Raw genomic sequence first — 14,020 nt, forward strand, 5'->3', positions numbered from 1 at the left:
ATTTAAACAGAGAGAGTGTGTCTGAACCCCGAACATTATCAGGAAGTATTCTAGAGTTTGGGAGCCAAATGTGAAAAAGCTCTATCCCCTGTAGTGGACTTTGCTATCCGAGGAACTACCAAAAGTCCAGTGTTTTGTGACCTTAGGGTGCGTGATGGGTTGTAGCGTGGTAGAAGGCTAGTAAGGTACGCAGGAGATATACCATTTAGGGCCTTATAGGTAAGTAATGATAATTTGTAACTGATACGGAACTTAATAGGTAGCCAGTGCAGAGACTGTAAAATTGGGGTAATATGATCATATTTTCTTGACCTGGTAAGGACTGCATTTTGGACTACCTGTAGCTTGTTTATAGAAGAAGCAGGACAACCACCTAGAAGTGCATTACAATAGTCCAGTCTAGAGGACATGAATGCATGAACTAGCTTTTCTGCATCAGAAACAGATAACATGTTTCGTAGCTTGGCAATGTTTCTAAGATGGAAGAATGCAGTTTTTGTAACATTGGAAATATGATTTTCAAAAGACAAATTGCTGTCTAGTATAACACCCAGATTTCTGACTGTAGAGGAAGTAACAGTACATCCGTCTAGTTGCAGATTGTAATCTATAAGATTCTGTGTAGTGTTTTTTGGTCCAATAATTAATATCTCTGTCTTATCCGAATTTAATTGGATAAAATTATTTGTCATCCAATCTTTTAAATTTTTAACACACTCTGTTAGCTTAGATAATTGAGAAGTTTCATCTGATCTTGTTGAGATATATAGTATCATCAGCATAACAGTGGAAGCTAATTCCGTATTTTCTAATAATATTACCAAGGGGCAACATGTATATTGAAAATAGAAGGTGACCTAGGACGGATCCTTGTGGCACTCCATATTTTACTGATGATAAATGAGATGACTGCCCATTTAAGTAAACAAAATGGTAGCGATCGAACAGGTAGGATCTAAACCATCTTAGAGCCTGCCCTTGAATACCTGTATAGTTTTGTAATCTCTCTATGAGTATGTCATGATCTATGGTGTCGAACGCAGCACTAAGATCAAGTAAGACTAGAAATGAGATGGAGCCTTGATCTTAGACATAATTTGATTTTAGACATAAATGGAAGATTTGAAATAGGCCTATAATTTGCCAGTACACTAGGATCTAGTTTTGGTTTCTTAATAAGAGGCTTGATAACCGCCAGCTTGAATGGTTTTGGAACATGACTTAAAGATAACGACGAGTTAATGATATTGAGAAGGGGTTCTTCGGCTAGAGGTAACAACTCTTTCAGTAATTTAGTACAGGATCTAATAAACATATTGTTGGTTTAGATACAGTGATAAGTTTATTTAGCCCTTCCTGTCCTATAGTTGTAAAGCACTGCAGTTTATCTTTAGGTGCGATGGATGAAACTGAAGTGTTAGACGCTGTAGAATCTACATTCACTATTGTATTTATAATGTTATCTATTTTATCAGTGAAGAAATTAATAAAGTCATTACTATTTAACTATATTTGAATCAGGTGGTGTCTGGTAATTTGTTAATTTAGCCACTGTGCTAAATAAAAACCTTGGATTGTTTTGGTTATTTTCTATTAGTTTGTGTATATGCTCTGCCCTAGCAGTTTTTAGAGCCTGTCTATAGCTGGACACACTGTTTTTCCATGCAATTCTAAAAACTTCCAAGTTGGTTTTTCTTCATTTGCATTCAAGACTACGAGTTTCTTTCTTGAGAGAGTGAGTACTAGTGTTATACCATGGCACAGTACGTTTTTCTCTAACCTTTTTCAATTTGATGGGGGCAACAGTTTCTAATGTATTAGAGGAAATAGTGCCCATGTTGTCAGTCATTTCTTATCATTAGTACACTGAACACTCAAATAGATTTATCATTAAATAAATCTAAACCTTTATCTTATCTTTGAGAATGTTTGAATTTAAATCCAAATCCATAACTAAATGTACAGGTGCATCTCTATAAATTAGAATGTCATAGAAAAGACCAATAAAAAACATTTTAGTAAATTGTTGGCCTCCTGGAAAGTATGTTCATTTACTTTACATGTATTCAATACTTGGTAAGGGCTCCTACTGCTTTAATTACTGCCTCAATTTGGTGTGGCATGGAGCTAAACAGTTTGTGTCACTGCTGAGGTGGTTTGGAACGCATGGTCTCTTTGACAGTGGCCTTCAGCTTTTCTGCATTTTTTGGTCTCGTTTCTCATTTTCTTCCTGACAATACCCCATAGATTCTCTAAGAGGTTCAGGTCTGGTGAGTTTGCTGGCCAGTCAAGCACACCAACACCATGGTAATTTAACCAACTTTTGGTGCTTTATGCAGTGTGAACAGGTGCCAAATCCAGCTGAAAATGAAATCAGAATCTTCAAAAAGTTGGTCAGCAGAAGTAAGCATGAAGTGCTCCAAAATTTCAAGGTAAACTGGTGCAGTGACTTGGTTTTCAAAATACACAATGGACCAACACCAGCAGATGAAATTGCACCCCAAATCATCACAGACTGGAAACATAACATTGGACTTCAAGCAACTTGGGCTATGAGCTTCTCCACCCTTCCTCAAGACTCTAGGACTTTGGTTTTCAAATGAAATACAAAACTTGCTCTCATCTGAAAAGAGGACTTTGGACCATTGGGAAACAGTCCATTCTTCTTCTCCTTAGCACTTCAGGAGTGGCTTAACAAGAGGAATACGACAACTGTAGCCAAATCCCTTGATACGTCTGTGTGTGGTGGCTCTTGATGCCTTGACCCCAGCCTCAGTCCATTCCTTGTGAAGTTCACTCAAATTCTTAAATCTTTTTTGCTTGACAATCCTTATAAGGTTCTCTTGGTTGTTTGTGCATCTTTTTCTTCCACACTATTTCCTCCCACTCAGTCTTCTTTTAACATGCTTGGATACAGCACTCAGTGAACTGCCAGCTTCTTTGGCAATGAATGTTTGTGGCTTATCCTCATTGTGAAGGGTGCCAGTGATTGTCTTCTAGACAACTGTCAGATCAGCAGTATTTCCCATGATTGTGTAGCCTAGTGAAACAAAACTGAGAGACCATTTTGAAGGCTCAGGAATTGAGTTGAGTTTATTAGCTGATTGGCATGTCACCATATTCTTATTTGTTGAGATGGTGGGTTTTTGACCAAAGACTTAAACTACTTCAGTCAGTGTGCATGGAATTTATTTAATACACGTTTTACAGTTTGAGTTGAATTACTGAAATAAATTAACTTTACTAGAACATTCCAATTTATTTAGATGCACCTGTATTTATGTTTTACAACAAATAGAGAATTGATAAGCCTTTTATTAAGAGCTCTATCTAGTGGCTAAACCATGGAATTTCAGATGTATTCTTTATTTACTTGCACCAGATGACACTGATCTGTCTTCAGAAATTAGATTTTAAAGACATTGTCTTTATTTAAGCATGAAATACTGTCTTAATATATATATATATATATATATATATATATATATATATATATATATATATATATATATATATATATATATATATATATACATATATATATATATATATATGTATATATATATATATATATATATATATATATATATATGTATATATATATATATATATATATATATATGTATATATATATATATATATATATATATATATATATATATATATATATTAGAAATAAAATAGTATCTTCTTCAGTGTGTAAATAAATCATTGTATAAATATTAAATAGTACCATTAAGTTCTGTCAAAATACAACATTATATTATTATTATTATTATTTAACAAAAATATATCACATTGATTTAATAAAAAAATAAAAATAAAATCGGACATGCCCTAAGTGCACTTGTGCTGTGTGCGCTCTAGACCATGCATTAAGATAATTAAAATATATATAGCTTATCCAAAAACTTCCTATGGTATGCCCATCTCACTTGCATTAAAGACATGAAAAGTATTTTTCTGTATAAAAGTGCCATTGAGTAGTTAAAGTTGGTAATCAAACAAGTTGATGATCAGTGCAGATATGTGTGGAAATGATTGGCCAGAAAGATGCTCCGCCCCACTTCTGTTTTCTTTAAAAAGACCTATAGTCCCAATGACTGCATTTCATCATACCAGCACCTGTGCTAAACTTGCAAAATGGTAAGTTTCACTGATTAATATAGAACTTACATGTAAAAATTTACTGTTGTGTACTGTGTTTTTAACTTTCTTTTTTTCTTTAATAAGTTAAAATTTTTACAGGCATTTTTGGCTCTGGTTTTGGTATTTTGTGCCTGTGTCTCTTTAAGTGATTCCGCCTGCTCCTTGACACTTCTAGATCAAGGTAAATAAAAACACAAACACATACAACCATATTTTTTTTATTCCTATAAAATTCAACACAAAGTAAAAATTCACTCTTTTTTAAATTTATAGTGCACATTTCATCAGTGAATGATGAGTTAATCATTGCTTAGTTGCTTTTCATCAGAGCAATTTTATTTTATTTTTATTATTATTATTATTTTGGTTTAAACAAACAACAACAAAAAAAAAAACACTGCCTATTTCTGTTTTACCTTTCATTTAAAAGGTATTGCAGAATATTGTGCTGGATCAACTTCAAGTAATTGTATCTATGAGATTTTTTAATCTGGTTTCAAGTCTGCTCACAGGACTGAGTCTGTCCTCTTGAGAGTGTGAAACGATATCTATCTACTCATTCCAGATATTTTGTGGTTCTTATTCTTTTAGATTTATCTGCTGCATTTGATACTATGGCCACCCCATCCCTATCTCTACATAACCTAGCTACCCAAAATCAGAAAATATTCAATTATAACGAGAAGCATATCCACTCATCATATTACATATTTAAAAGGTGGTGTATGTACAATATTTGGTACTGATTAAATACTGAATTTCTTAACAACTCTTAATTTTATTGAATTTAAATAGGTGCAGAATATTGTGTCGATGGCTATGATAACTCCAAGCATCCAATCGGAAGTACTTGGACAAACAAAAGATGCATCGGATGTACCTGCTCCCCTGGGGAAATGAAGTGCTGTGACGTGTAAGACACTTAACATCCTAGCTGCTGAAAAAACCCAAATACATTGTTCTTTAATTATTATATTAATGTAATCTTGTCCTTCAGTTTAAAAAAATAAATAAACAAAAAAGCTGTTGGAGTTAACACAGATAATACAGTATTGCAGATAATACAAAATTACTGAAATAAAATTGTGCTTAACATTTAACTGTAGTGTTAAGAACACTTTCATAACAGACTCAAGTAACATTTTAAAGCATGTACTTTATTATATTTTTTACTTTAGTGTTATTCAATATTACTATTACTTATAACTTCATCATTACAAATCTATAATTACAAATGTATTATGCTTCAATAGAAATTAAATGAAAGTATGTTTTAATTTACAATAAATGCTTGCCAGTACATGTAGCACACTATAAGCATATTTCAAAGACAATACAAGCAATTCAATTATATATGAAATGTACATAAGTCCTATTTAAGTGGGTGAAAAACACACCTACGTTCAACGGATTGCATTAAATATAAAGTTAACCTATTAGACAACATTTAATTGAAAATAATGTTTAATCATCCGGAAACTTTATATTATTTTAAAGTGTATTATTTCTGTATTAAGTACTATTTTTAAATGTATGATAAAGTGTACTTTTTCACAAGGGTTGTTCATTGTTAGTTCCATTAACTTTGAAAAGGGCTTCACATGTCTTATTTAAACACTATGCTGGCCTTTTTGTCAGCATTCATGTTTATAAGCTGAAGGATGAGTTGGAACTTTATTTCTGTGATTATGAACAGCATGTTGTGGGTTTTATATTTCAAGACATTTTCTCTGAAGTGATGTGTTTTATGTTACAGGGTGGGCCGAGCGATTAACCTCTCTCAAGGCTGCATTGCGATTTATGATTACAACGATAAATGCACATTTGAAGTATTAAATCCAAACAACCCCAACATGATATGTTCTTATGATGTTGTTGGAAAGGAATTAAAATGATCAAGTAATGTGTCCATTTTACATTCAAATATCAGCTGTTTTTGGATCCAACTTGGACTTCACTGTAAAGAACACATTGTACCAATTTTCCTCAATAAAAGTGCATCAGCTTTTTGAGTATTTTGAACTGATTTTATTTTTGTTTGGTCTATCAGACTTTACATTTCGCACTCTTAATTAATGGCAACATTTTTTTTTTTTTTTTCAATTTACAAACTATTGTTTTAAAATGATCAAACATAAACCTTGTTCTTTTTAAAGTTATATTTATAATTATTTTTATTATATCCTTCATATTTTTACATTTTCTTGAAATGTTTTAATTTAAATTTAATGAAACAGTAAAGAGGCGTCTCAAAACAAAACATTTATTCACTTTACAATGTTACAACAGCTCAACAATGCAAAATACAGAGTATCATTAATGCCATTTTAACACCAATTCTCACTTTTTTAAAACTATTTAAACTATTTTAGTTGCTAATTTAAACTTATGTTACTGAGGGAAAACTCTTAGCCATTGCTGAATGTGTTCCCTAATTCTAAAGTGTTACCACACATCCTTTTCAGATTAATTTATTCACCTTTACATAAAGATGTTTAATGTCTTCATGTAAAAAAGAAAAAGAAAAGTGGGCCCTACATGGTTTATGCTGGGTCTACATGGGTACCAAGTGGGCACGGTCCCAAAATGGGCATCTTATCTGGGGCCCTAGTTGGGTCATAAATTGGAAATAAGTGCATGGGTTCTAAATGGATAACACAAATGGGACCCATGTCAATTTAATAAAAGGGTTAGGCATGGACAAATACAATTAATCCCATATAGACTGCCTACACTGGCCAAAAGGTAGTACCAATGGTGAGCTTGATTGCAAGTACATCATGTTCCTGGATCAGCATCCTTGTTGATTCTGGAACAACATTTCAATCAACCTATCAGAATTGAGATAAAACTTTTTGGGAAATATATGTTTTAGGCTTGCAATCAAGGTTAGGTGCTTCTACTCCATTGTTAATCAGCTATCATTTGCACTGATTTTAGGAATAAATTATGGGAAGGGTTAGGTTTAGGGGTAGTGATTGGGTTAAGTCAATATTTTTGGACAACAGTGTGGATCCAGGATCATCAACATATGTTGACCCAGAAACATGTCTTGGCAAAATCACAGCAGCCTAATACCCAACCTCTATATGGGTTTTTCCGAATGGGGAAACACAAATGTGGCCCTCTTTGCCAAACCATATGGGTAAAACATTGTTTTGCTGTTTTACTGTTTGTATCACTAATTCTTACGTTTCCTATGTAATGTTAATCTGTTTATTCTGTTATTCTATTTCTATGTAAAGCGACCTTGGGTCTGAGAAAGGCGCTATATAAAATAAACTTATTATTATTATTATTATTATTATTATTATTATTATTATTTAGCATTGGCAAACACAATCAATCCTATAAAAGCTGACTACATTTGCTCAAGGTAGTACCCACATAGGTAATATTTGTATGGGTTCTGAATAGGCCCTTTTGGCCAAAATATGTGTCAGACATGGGCAAACACAAACATTGCCTTAAAGTCTGGCTACATGGACTCAAGATAATACCTACCTGGGTAATCTGTGTATGGGTTATAAATGGGTAAATACAAATGTGGTAGTGATAAGTGTCACGCTGTCAGTCTCTGTTTTCCTGGGTGTTCCCTAGTGAGCTCACTTCTCCTTAGGCACTTCACCATAGGCACTTTTATTCCTCTAGTCTGGTCCTGTCTTCACAGTTATTGCACTCCAATTAAATCACACAGGTGCTGAAGCTGAGGCAGTGCCCGATGCTGTTTCGGAGGCAGAGGCGGTGCCGGAGGCCGTTCCCGAGGAGATGACCGAGACGTGAGACAGCTCTGCTTCGGGCACCGCCTTAGGAACGGCCTCAGGCACCGCCCGAAGCAGTGCCGTCTCACGTCTCCACAGGCAGTCCAAAGTCAAGTCTCAAGTCAGGTGCCCATTGACTGTCCAGAGTTGAGTCAGTTCCCGGTTGACCCTCTAGAGTCGAGTCAGGTGTTCATGGAGCCTCCAGAGTCAGGGTTAGTCACCGTCGACCTTCCAGAGTCAGGGTTAGTTACCGTTGACCCTCCAGAGTCAGGGCTAGTTCCTGCTGACCATCCAGAGTCGAGTCATGTTTCAGTTGTTCCTCTTGAATCAAGTCAGATTCCTATTGACCTTCCCGAGTCGAGTCAGGTGCCCGTTGACTTTCCTGAGTTGAGTCAGTTTCCGGTTGACCCTTTGGAGTCGAGTCAGGTGTTCATGGACCCTCCAGAGTCAGGGTTATTCTATCTAGTTACTGCTGACCTTTCAGAGTCAAGTTTAGTCACCAGTGATCTTCAAGGACTGAGTCAGGTCACCGGGGATCTTCATCCTCTCGGGGGTCTGGCCACGAGGACGTGGTGGTCTTCTGCTCCGCCCTGGGGGACTCCGCCGCCACTCCACCTCCCTCCTACCTCTTTTTCTGTTGGGTTTTCCTGGGTTTCAGGTGGAGCATCTGGCAGCTGCTCTGTAGGGGAGGGGGTAATGTCACGCTGTCAGTCTCTGTTTTCCTGGGTGTTCCCTAGTGAGCTCACTTCTCCTTAGGCACTTCACCATAGGCACTTTAATGCCTCTAGTCTGGTCGTGTCTTCACAGTAATTGCACTCCAATTAAATCGCACAGGTGCTGACAATCCTTTGTCATTAGTCTCCCTATATATAGCTGTCCTTCTCTGTTGTCTATATGGAGTCCTTACCGTCTGTTTACTATGTTCTCGTCTCCCGAGACTTCCCCTTACCTTCTTTTTCCTCCGAGTTCCCGTTTCATCCGGTTCCCTGTTTTGTTTTGTTGGTCTCCCAAGACTATTTATTTTGTATTTCCCTTTTTGTACAATAAACCATACTTGTAATTGGATACACCCTCTCCTTGTGTTTTCCTAAAACCCAGTAGTCACAATGAGTCATTCATGAATGATCTGTTCATTGCATCTGTCACATGACAAATGTATGAAAGACTCTGAAGGCAAAGTAATTATTTATGGTCCCTATTAATTATCTTTGGCTGCATTATTATGATTTCCTAATTTGAAATATTATCAAGATTGCATAGGTGGATGTGTTCTGGGAATTTGGCTGGCAAAAGTATAATATTTAATGCCACTTAAATGATTAAAACAATCTTGAATAAAGATTTGTTACGTTTGATGAATGAGATCAAAGCAGAGAGTCAGTGAAATGCACTTAGTGTATGCTCATGCTTTGCTCACAATGTGAGGTCTCTGCACACTCACTGTGTGTTCATACTGTGGTCATATTGTGAGGTCACTGCACACTCACTGTGTGCTCATACTGTGATCATGTTGTGAGGTCACGGCACACTCACTGTGTGCTCATACTGTGGTCACAATGTGAGTTCACTGCACACTCACTGTTTGCTCATGCTGTGGTCCATGTGAAGTTACAGCACACTCACTGTGGGCTCATTTACTGTGATCTTACCATGTCACTTATTCTGTCGTAACCAAACACAGCTTTGCACCCAAAAGCAGAACACAGACTAAAAATGATGCAATTAAAATTAATGTATTGCCAGAAGTCAAGCAACATACTCCATCTCTCCTTTACTGTTGAAGATTGTTGGATGAGGTGAGCTGGTAGAGCAGAGAGAATAGTTTGTTGAACGGGCATAACAGGCAGAATGCGGGTAGAGTGTGGTCTAAAGCACAGGAGAAACAGAAATAGAACTCCAACAAAACACATGACCCAAAAACTGGTCCAAAGACACTGGGAGGATTTAGTATAGTACCACATCAGCAGACTGAATGATCTGGCAGAAAATGATTGAATGCGCAGAGTTTAAATTGTTGATTTAAGAAGTTGATTTTCAGCAGGTGATTTACCTTCAGCAATTAGCCACAGAAAAGAGTGCATAACCACAGCCCGGGATACACCAACTCACAAATACACAAGCACAGACACACAAAAAGGAAAAACACAGCTGGCTGAAAAACAAATTCCCAGACACATTCTGTTAACTGTGATCTAAAAGTTCTCTAATATTGGTCAGTAATATCACAAACATGTAAAATTTCCTTAAACACAGAGAACAACAACGTCATTGCAATCAGTTGCTACCATCCTCACAGGTGAAAATAAATTATGTTTTATTAAAAAGGTTCGGGAGGAGCGCATCAGATACTTAGCCTAATTAACACTGTTGGAGTGCACTCAAGTTAAGCAACACCATAGTATAAATACAGCTGACTTACCTCTATCCATTGACAGTTTATCATCATTTGGTTGGCATCTCTTTCCATTATATGTTAGACTCAGCTTCTCCCATTTAGACGACAAGGTCTATACGGGGGATTTTTCGGTACTCTGGCCAATCTGCCAGCCCCAGGATCGCTTCTTCTCCGCCAGACAGTGAGCTCCAGACTTCATCGCAGCCACTGACCTTGCGGTCAGCTGTCAAATCGCTCCAATCACCACCTCTCTCCTATTAGACATTGGACATATATATACGTGGCACTACTGCTCGGTAAGTATGCTCAACGACTCGTAACCCTCCCTCCCTCCCCATTATAAGCATGAGCACACTACTGCGCACCTTCTGGCTGTCGTCTTGTTTGTTTTAGATCACTAAGGCTTCCAAAAATCTTAGCTGGCATGGACCTCACTGGGGAGAGACACCCATCTTCATACAGGATAGACGTACCACTGCCACGTCTACATGATTATCACCGTTTGCTTTAAAGACTTTATTAAAAGTCTTAATTATTATGTATTTCTAAATTCATGGTTCCGGGGGGTTATTGTTAAAGCTTTTGCATGTTCAGTTATTCTGGGAGCAAGAACCCCCATAAGGAACCATACCGCCAAAGATAAATTGTGTTCAATAAACTCAAGTAAACTTGCCAAAGTGGTTCCTGTCTGAACTAGTATTTAAGTTTTAATTTTTGTTTACAGATGTTAAAATATGAAATGTCCATTAAAAACGTGAAACCGAATCACTCCAGTGAACTGTAATCTGCGTTGCTTTGTTTTGTTGCAGAAAATGCATTCATGATCCTTCCGTGTGTCGGCGAGAATGGATCACAATCCAACCCTTTTTTAGAAAAGCATAAGAAGCAACGCAGAACTATATAAAACAGTTTGGAGATTAAAATAATTGTGATATATGTCAAAAATAATAATAAACAGATGTGTCTCGTTTTAAATAAACAAAACAAAAGTTCAGGCAGAAATTTATTTTTGCAGTGGTTAAATAAATGTTCAGCAATATCTTCAAAAGATTCTGAACTTTGGCAAATTTTTCTCTAAATAGAGACGTATGTCAAGGAAATATTGCAACATTTTGTACATTTTGTTATGTGGAAATTTTTAAATCTTGTAGTGTTACAATTAACCCTGCGTTTGTGCCCTGCTCACCCTGTACATGTGAAATGCGTTTTACAAACCATTTCCCAAACGAAAACAGTGCAGAGTTCAAACAGACGATAGAAATGAATGAACATGGCCTACCTGAAACCGTTTTCATAAAATTTTAACTTTCTGGTGTTACAATCTCATGCAGAATATAGTGTATTTAAGTGAGCAAGTTTTTTCTCTTTAATAATGCGGACCGAATGAACCTTTTAATGACATTGCTCTGAGACATTCACTGTTATTACAACTCGTGCGTGCCCGTGCTTCAAAACACACAATGCACATGGACTTAATTGCAATTCAGAAATCACACTAAGGATATTGCTGTTCGTAATTAATGTTGGTAGGCTATATCGTGCAGCCCTAGACTGAACTGTGTTAGTGTGTGTGTCATTGAAACGCAAATTTAGCTGCAGCCAAGTGACTTTGTACGACCCACCTTGTTCCATTCTGTGACCCACAAGTGGGTTGCAACCCACAGTTTGAAAAACCCCTGCTCTAAGCTACACAGTATTACACTCCATTTTAGATTTTACACATTTACTAGGTGTGCAGTATTATTTATATAATATGAATATTATTCTAAATAAATTGTGGCATCAGAGCATTAAAAGTGGTAGTCTATTTTAGTGAGCTGCCTATTAATTTTTTGGGAAAAAGATATTTGTCTGTACACTGATTAAGAAATTGTTGCATGTTTTATAAATTATTTCCTTTATTTTAGTAAATTTCCATTATTTATGAAATGATGTCAAAATGAGTCAGCCTCCAAGAAGAGGACATGACCACCAATGTAGGCAAGTTTAAAAACATGTTTCCTTCCAGGGCAACAAACATCAGTGGGCAGTGGCCTTGGCTAAACTCGGCCCAGAATTACATTTTTGTTTTTGTTTTGCACAGTAGCTACCCAACAAAGATAACTTTATGAGCAGGGTCATTACAAAGCACCCAGCGTCAAACTATACATGTGGTAGTTCCATGTTTTGAACAAAATCATTACAATAATGGTAGAAAACCCAACAGGGAATTTGGTACACTAATCTGAACGAATACTCTGGTGATGTTTATGTTTTATTATGTTTTAGGTGTCACCACCGACTGTGTGCCTCCAACAGATGCCTCCAACATGGTGGTGTTCCTGTCAGGCAATGGGTATGTTAGCACAATATATTTGGTGCCCCGAGCAAAATATGAAGTGCATGGGGCAGCCTCTGAAGCCCTGCAACTATCACCCCATCCCCATCCCCAACCCTAACCCCAATACCAACAGCGCTTCGCATTTGCTTGTCAAGGTGCCAGTGCCACCAATTCATCCACAACAGCAGGCCTATCCCCAAGGGCCACACAGTCAAAATCATATCAGAGTTATGTAGAGTTGCATTTGTTGGTTAGGTAAAACTGAATAATTTTATTGGTTTTTGGGGATATGTATTGTTCATTTTAAATTTGATGGCAGCAACACGTCTCAGAAAAGCTGGGGCAGGAAAAGTTGAGTAATGCTAATCAAAACACCAGATGGGGTGACCTGTTACACCTAATAATGGTAACTGGCGAAAGACAATTATGTGCTAAAGAGCATCCATTCCTGCCCAATACAGGATTTTGACGGCCCTACAATCCAGTGTTAATAATTTTCCGCTGTTCATGCACCAAATGTGAAATAATATTGACTGCCATCTGGCCATGTTAGATGAATGATGAAGCCTTCCCTAAAATTTCCATGCTATGTACCCCCATGCATTTTCTATGCAGACTTTTCAACTGAGCACTTATAGAAAGCTAGATGGTCCCAGAACACAGAGTTAATTATTTCCAAAAAGTGACACATTTTGATTACTCTAAACAGTAAACAACTTCAGTACAGATAAGAATGCTGTACTCTTGTATTTCCATGGTATAGTTTCCGGGTTATTCTATGCTGCCTAGAGTCCAGACAATGCTTTTCATTATAGAATTGGATCATATTTTCTAAGCCTAAGGTTGCCAGTTACCCCTAATTGGCTGTGAAATTGTGTAACGACTGGGTGAAGGAGTGGCAGGAAGCAAGTGTGAGTTAAGACGGTTGAATGAGAACAATGATACAGGACAACAATAAGACACAAAGATGACGCTGAAAGGAATACATAGTCCGGGATGGGGCAGGTGAGTGAAGGATCCAGATGACGGAGATGAGTTGGCAGCGGGAGAGGGTGACATAGGAACTGCTGGGAAGCGAGCCGAAAGTAAGTGATGTTGCTTGTTGGTGATGTGCGTCACAAACTTATCAGTGCTGATGCGTAACACACAGACTTCACCCACATAGTGCAAAACCCTGAGATCATGGGTTAACCAACCGTGACAAATTGTTCTCCATGTGTTGTCTTTAACTTTAGTCCAGTCTTACAGCCTTGAAGTAAATGGGTATCTACTAGTACATCTCCCCTTTGAATACATTCTAGATCTGTGTTCATGGCCAAATTTGTACATGGAAAACTTCAGCCCAGCAGAATGATCATCATCAGGTTCATGGAAGGTGATGCCACTGTGCAGGGC

General features: G+C 37.0%; 1 long non-coding RNA gene and 1 pseudogene across 1 annotated transcript; one reads left to right on the forward strand and one right to left on the reverse strand.

The window, feature by feature from the left end:
- The window catches only part of LOC113039695 (KAT8 regulatory NSL complex subunit 3-like), a 38,144-nt pseudogene extending 27,538 nt beyond the window's left edge, over positions 1 to 10,606 (reverse strand).
- On the forward strand, positions 4,098 to 6,171 carry LOC113039696 (uncharacterized). The gene is made up of 4 exons (XR_003275058.1): positions 4,098 to 4,146; positions 4,249 to 4,330; positions 4,945 to 5,062; positions 5,906 to 6,171. It is a non-coding gene; the product is annotated as an uncharacterized LOC113039696 (long non-coding RNA).
- Positions 10,607 to 14,020: the final 3,414 nt, after the last annotated feature.

The sequence above is a fragment of the Carassius auratus genome, chromosome 22, assembly GCF_003368295.1.
Source record: "Carassius auratus strain Wakin chromosome 22, ASM336829v1, whole genome shotgun sequence".
NCBI lineage: Eukaryota > Metazoa > Chordata > Actinopteri > Cypriniformes > Cyprinidae > Carassius > Carassius auratus.